This window comes from Thamnophis sirtalis, unplaced genomic scaffold (assembly GCF_051295495.1).
Source record: "Thamnophis sirtalis isolate CommonGarterSnake01/CBP01778 unplaced genomic scaffold, rThaSir2_p1.2 scaffold_3, whole genome shotgun sequence".
NCBI lineage: Eukaryota > Metazoa > Chordata > Lepidosauria > Squamata > Natricidae > Thamnophis > Thamnophis sirtalis.
Window position 1 is genome coordinate 18496051 of NW_028261383.1, and position 6359 is coordinate 18502409.

Sequence of the window (6359 nt, forward strand, 5' to 3'; positions counted from 1 at the left end):
GGACCACAAGAATACTCTTGTCACTTCAGATGTCTTGCTGGACATGCTGTCTACTGGGGAAGCCAATGTTCCCAACTACAGCTGTGGAAGGAAGGACAACCTCTTGGCTCTTCTTGATGGAGCTGTTGGTGACATCTCTATTCAGATGTCAACCATGGGGAGCCCCTACAAAATCCCACAGGTGTGTGTGTGTGTGTGTGTTTCTTTATCTGGCAAAATAGGTGGGATAGGTGTCGAAAGCATCACCACCACCCCCATGTTTTACTCTAATGGAAAAATGAAAACAAAGAGACAAGTAGCTGCCAAATTTTCACTCTTAACATTTGTATTTGTATTTATTAGTTTGTCTAACATGTACAAGATAGCAGGTATAAATATAAACATGGATATAAATGAAAGAAATGAATACAAATAGATGGGGACAGTAGGACAGGGACATTAGGCATGCTGGTGTGCTTATGCATGCCACCTTTACAGGCCTCTTAGAAATGGGGTAAGGTCCATGGTAGACAGTTTAAGGTTGAAAATGGTGGGGTTTGAGGATGTAACAATGGAGTCAGGCAGAACATTCCAGGTGTTTACTACTCTGTTCCTGAAGTTGTATTTTCTGCAATCGAGTTTGGAGTGGCTTACTTTGAGTTCATATCTATTGCTTGCACATATATTATTGAGATTGAAGCTGAAGGAGTTGCTGACAGGTAGGACATTGTAGCAGGCAATTTTGTGCATTGTGCTTAGATCATACCACAGGTGGCACAGTTCCAGATTGAACAAGCCCAAAATTTCAAGCCTGGTGGCATAAAGTATTCTATTCTGAGCAGAGGAGTGGAGTACTCTTCTCATGAAATACCTCTGGAGCCGCTCAATTGTATTAATGTCCAATGTACAGTGTGGATTCCAGGCAGCTGAGCTGTATTTGAGAATTGGTCTGGCAAAGGTTTTGTATGCCCTAGTTAGCAGTACAATGTTACCGAAGAAGAAGCTTCACAAAATAAGGTTAACAACTCTTAATGCCTTTTTGACAATAGTGTTACAGTGAGTTCTGGGGCTTAGATCATTAGAGATAAGTACTCCTAGGTCCTTGACAGAGTGAGGGTTGTCTACAAGGTCGTTTCCATCCAACTTGTGTTTGATGTTCTAATTTATTTATTTATTTTTGCTAATGGGGATTTTGCAGTAACCTTCCACTGAGGTCGGGTGGAAATGGAGATTTTATAACATCCTTCCCCTTGGAGTGAGGAGGGAATGAAGATTTTGCAGAATCCTTTCCCCCAGGAGTGGGGAGGGAATGGGGATTTTGCAGTATCCTACTCCTGGAGTGGGGAAGGAATGGAGATTTTGAAGTATCCTTCCCCCAGGAGTGAGGAGGGAATGAGGATTTTGCAGTATCCTTCCCCTGGAGTGGGGAAGGAATGGGGATTTTGCAGCATCCTTCCCATGGAATGGGAATGAATTTCACCACTGATATCACCCATCAAAGCCAACACAGTTCAAGGCTGCATAAACAGAGAGATAGAATCAAGATCACGTGAAGAGTTAATACCACTTTATAATGCCTTGGTATGGCCACACTTTGAATACTACATTCAGTTTTGGTCCCCGCAATGTAGAAAAGATGTGGAGACTGTTGAAAGAGTGCAGAGAAGAGCACCAAAGATGATTAGGGGACTGCAGACTAAAACACATGAAGAACGGTTGCAGGAACTGGGCATGTCTAGTTTAATGAAAAGAATAACTAGAGGAGACATGATAGCAGTGTTCCAATATCTCAGGGGTTGCCACAAAAAAGAGGGAGTCAAACTATTCTCCAAGGCACCTGAGGGCAGAATAAGAAGCAATGGGTGGAAACTAATCAAGGAGAGAAGCAACTTAGAACTGAGGAGAAATTTCCTGACAGTTAGAACAATTAATCAGTGGAACAGAAGTTGCCTCCAGAAGTTGTGAATGCCCCAACACTGCAAGTCTTTAAGAAGATGTTGGATAGCCATTTGTCTGAAACAGTATAGGGTTTCCTGTCTATGCAGGTTGTTGGACTAGAAGACCTCCAAGGTCCTTTCCGACTCTGCTATTGTATTGTATTGTATTGTATTGTATTGTATTGTATTGTATTGTATTGTATTGTATTGTATTGTATTGTATTGTATTGTATTGTATTGTATATGCTTGTGAATATTCTACCCAAATATGTTTATGGAAACCAAGATGGATTGATAGAAACCTATTATTCTGGGTGAGATCTGACCAGATATATTCTTCCTCCCCCCCCCCCCCAGATCAGCTATAAACTTGTTTCAAAGGCTCTGAGTGATAAAAATCATTTCCCCTTTTCGCACCGGATGTCCCCCAAAGATAATATCCACAATCCAGCAATTGTCCAACTGCTCCTCCATTTCAGATGGACCTTGATTGGCCTCTTTGCATCAGACACAGAGAAGGGAGAGAATTTCATGAGGACTTTGACTCCTATGCTTGTCAGGAATGGAATTTGTGTTGTTATATCACAAAGGTTATCAATGACTAGACGTACAGCAGTTGTCAGAGGTCCGTTCTATAAATGGAGACAAGTCAATGTTTTTGTTTACTTTCTGGAATATAGCTCCTCTGTAGATGGGATTCGACGTGTTCATGCGACTCTGAATCGTTTGCCACGACCCATTGAAGGGAAAGTCTGGATCACAACATTGAACAAAGTCCTAGATATGAATCTGATGAAGATGAAATATCTCCATAGTATTTGGTTCTTTCTTATTACGGAAAAAGAAAGGCCAGAGAACGATGACTTTCAAAGTCAGATCTCTGTGAAAAGCCAGTTTGAAAAGAAGATCTTTCGCTGTTCTGTCTCAAAGCACATCTTTTCTATCAAAGACCGGAGAAGATGCACACAGAAGGCACCAGTGGAGGCCCAAGAGGAGGAAAACAGGAACAAAATGAGTAACGACGCCTATGCTTACAGTGTCATTAAGACTCTGGCCCACACCTTGAATGACGCATATTCCTCCAGATCCAGGAGAAGGAAGGAGGGAAGAAAGAAGCTGAGGACCACAAGGCTTCAGCCATGGCAGGTGTGGGATCCTTAATTCCTTCTGAGCAGGAATTGAAAAAAAATAGGAAGGGGAACATTCTCCTCCTCCTGCTCTTCCATCACCACCTGCCACTGCTTCCTTATCCAATTCTTCCCACTCAATGGTTTTGGGGAGCCCAACAGGTGGCAAGGAGAGGTCACTGGGTATTATCTCCCTGGGGCTTTTTTCCCCCACCTTGTGCCTTTGTTTCCAGGAATTTCAAGTAGTTATGTGTGGGGATGCTAATGGGCCTGTCTCTGCATAGGTTTTGCTATTTAGGTTTTCTAATACTTAAAAAGGATTGATGTTTAGAAACACTTTATTTATGGCTTTGTGATTAGCATTCTAGAATTTTACCTTCATAAAAGGGGCCACTGAGGTCATCTATCCCCCTTTTCTTTAGCAATCTCAGTTAAAACATTTCAGACTAATGGTTGCCTGGTCTTTACACTCAGATCTTCAGTGAAAGGAAGACTGGATCTTTTTTTTTTTAATTTTTTTTTTAATTTGTCAAAACATGTACGAGATAACAGGTATAAGTATAAACATGGACATGAACACAGGAAATAGGTGTGAATAAATGGGGACAATAGGACACAGATGATAGGCACACTGGTGCACTTATGCACGCCCCCTTTACGGACCTCTTAGGAATGGGTGAGGTCCACAATAGACAGTTTAAGGTTAAAGTTTGGGGGGTTTCAGGGTGTAACAACACAGTCAGGTAGTACATTCCAGACATTGACCACTCTGTTGCTGAAGTCATATTTTCTGCAATCAAGTTTGGAGTGGTTTACCTTGAGTTTGTACCAATTGTTTGCCCGTATATTATTGTGATTGAAGCTGAAGTAGTCGTTGACAGGTAGGAGGTTGTAGCAGACAATTTTGTGTACTAAGCTTAGGTCACACCGTAGGCAGCATAGTTGTAGTTTGTCCAGAATCTCTCTGGTTCACTGGCTCAACTCTTAACATTCTCTACTGTTTGGGATGTTTTACCAATAAAGGAAAGTGTTTGTAGTTCGGGATTGAAATGAGGCAACCTTGGTGCTCTCTGAGCTTGGTTGTTTTCTTAGAGATGTTTCATTATCCAACTAGGTAACATCTTCAGTGCTAGTAAGGAGTGGGGCTTCCTCTCAGTTTATACTCTAGTGCAGTGATGGCTAACCTTTTTCTAAAGGTGTGCCAAAACTGTGTGTGTGCCCACCCAGCTGCACATGCATGAGCGACCCCCTCCATTCTGAACTTCCAATTGGGCCATTGGGCCTGTTTTGTGTCCTCTCTAGGCTCCAGAGGGTTTCCTGAAGCCTGGGAAGGATGAAAAACAGTCCAATGGGAAAACTGGAAGTTCGTAAAACAAGCCCAATGGGTCAACCAGTCAACCATTTCCAACGCCCTTCCCTGGCCCTCTGGAAGGCTGAAAATCAGCTGAAGGCTGCCGAGGGTTGCCGTGCCAGCAAATAAGGCTCTGTGTGCCATCTGTTGCATGCATGCCATAGGTTCACCATCACAGTTCTAGTGCTTTGCCCAGGAAATGTTGAAGGGAGGGGTTTTGGAGATTTTTCTAATTGGACTGTATTAATTTCTCACCATGTTGTCACTATGACTCCATATTTGCTAATAAGTATTTCCCATCTATGAACAAAATGAGATGGAAAATAAGGTCATGAGGTTTGGAGCAGAGGAGTTCTTTCACGTTCCTATGAATTAATTAGCACGCTGTAAACAAGTTTGAGAGTTTCCATATGTAAAAAGACCAAGTGAGATAAGTTTACCTTCTTGTATTTTTCCCCCCATTCTAGTTTCATCCCTTCCTGGAACTTTCTGTGTTTTGCAATATTTCCCAAGAAGAACTGTATCTGGACAAGAATGGAGACATAGGAGCTGACCTGAAAATCAAGAGCTGGGTGCCTTTATTTACTAAGATCTTCACGGTACACACGATGACCCTGGGGAGTCTTAAAAGAGACAGATTAATCATCAACCAGGATGATATCTCAAAGATGGAACAGAAGAGGGTCTGGAAAATCTTGGCTTCTTTTCACTGTTTAATAATGTCTAGAGGCATACTATAGGAGGACACATAGTGATCAGGACCCATTTCAATTGTACTGGGGTTGAACACCTACTGTAGAGGAATGAATCAGTGGTGGGATTCAAAATTTTTATTACCGGTTCTGTGGGCATGGCTTGGTGAGCATGGCATCGCAGGGGAAGGATACTGTAAAATCTCCATTCCCTCCCCACTCCAGGTGAAGGATACTGCAAAATCCCCATTTCTTCCCGATCAGCTGGGACCTGGAAGGCAGATAATTGATGGGGGCGGGGCCAGTCAGAGGTGGTATTTACCAGTTCTCTGAACTACTCAAAATTTCCGCTACCAGTTCTCAAGAACTGGTCAGAAGCTGCTGAATACCAACTCTGGAATGAATATAGTACTGGACATGGGGAATGAAGCTCTCTTGGTTTTCTTAGATATCTTCGGTGGTTTCAGTATTATTGACCAAGGTACCCTTCTGAACTAGTTGGCAGATGCTGTAATTTAGAGAACTGTTTTACCAAGATTTAAGCACATCCAACATGGGTGCATATAGAGCACAAACCAGATCTAGCCTTCTGCCATTCATTTTCACCATAAAACTGCTGAGGGAGGTCACAGGAAGCTGGGAGTTGTGGTGATGATAGCTTCTAGTTCTCTTGTTCATGGCTCTCAAGTGCCAAAGGAGGAAATGTCATTGGCCACTGACCATGGTTAGGGTTGGAACTGTAGTTCTTGAACAGAAAGGACCTTTTCTTGGATGCTTAGCCATAGAAATATAGCTTTCCAGTAGAGCAAATTTCACATCCCTTTCACTGCAGCAAAATTTGACTTACTAGCCTTTTTTGAGGGTTATATTCTCATGGCTCCAGCTTCTCCAGCTCCTAACTTCAGAGCACAGCAGAAATTTTATACATTACTACCCTAGCAACTATGGGATGTGGTGGCACATTAACTAAGATGCTGAGTTTGTCGACCATAATGGCTGGCAGTTCGAATCCCTAGTGCCATGTAATTGAGTGAGCTCCTGTTACTTATCCCAGCTTCTGCCAATGTAGCAGTTCAAAAGCATGTAAAAATGCAAGTAGAAAAATAGGAATCACCTTTGGTGGGAAGGTAACAGCATTCTGTGCACCTTTGGCGTTTAGTCATGCCAGCCACATGACCATGGAGACATCTTTGAACAGCGTTGGCTCTTTAGCTTTGAAATGGAGATGAGCACCGCCCCCTAGAGTCAGGAACAATTAGTAGATATGTACGAG

General features: G+C 42.6%; 1 pseudogene; it reads right to left on the reverse strand.

The window, feature by feature from the left end:
* Positions 1-471: 471 nt before the first annotated feature.
* LOC148047344 (uncharacterized) lies at positions 472-5764 on the reverse strand (annotated as a pseudogene).
* Between the last annotated feature and the right edge of the window lie 595 nt (positions 5765-6359).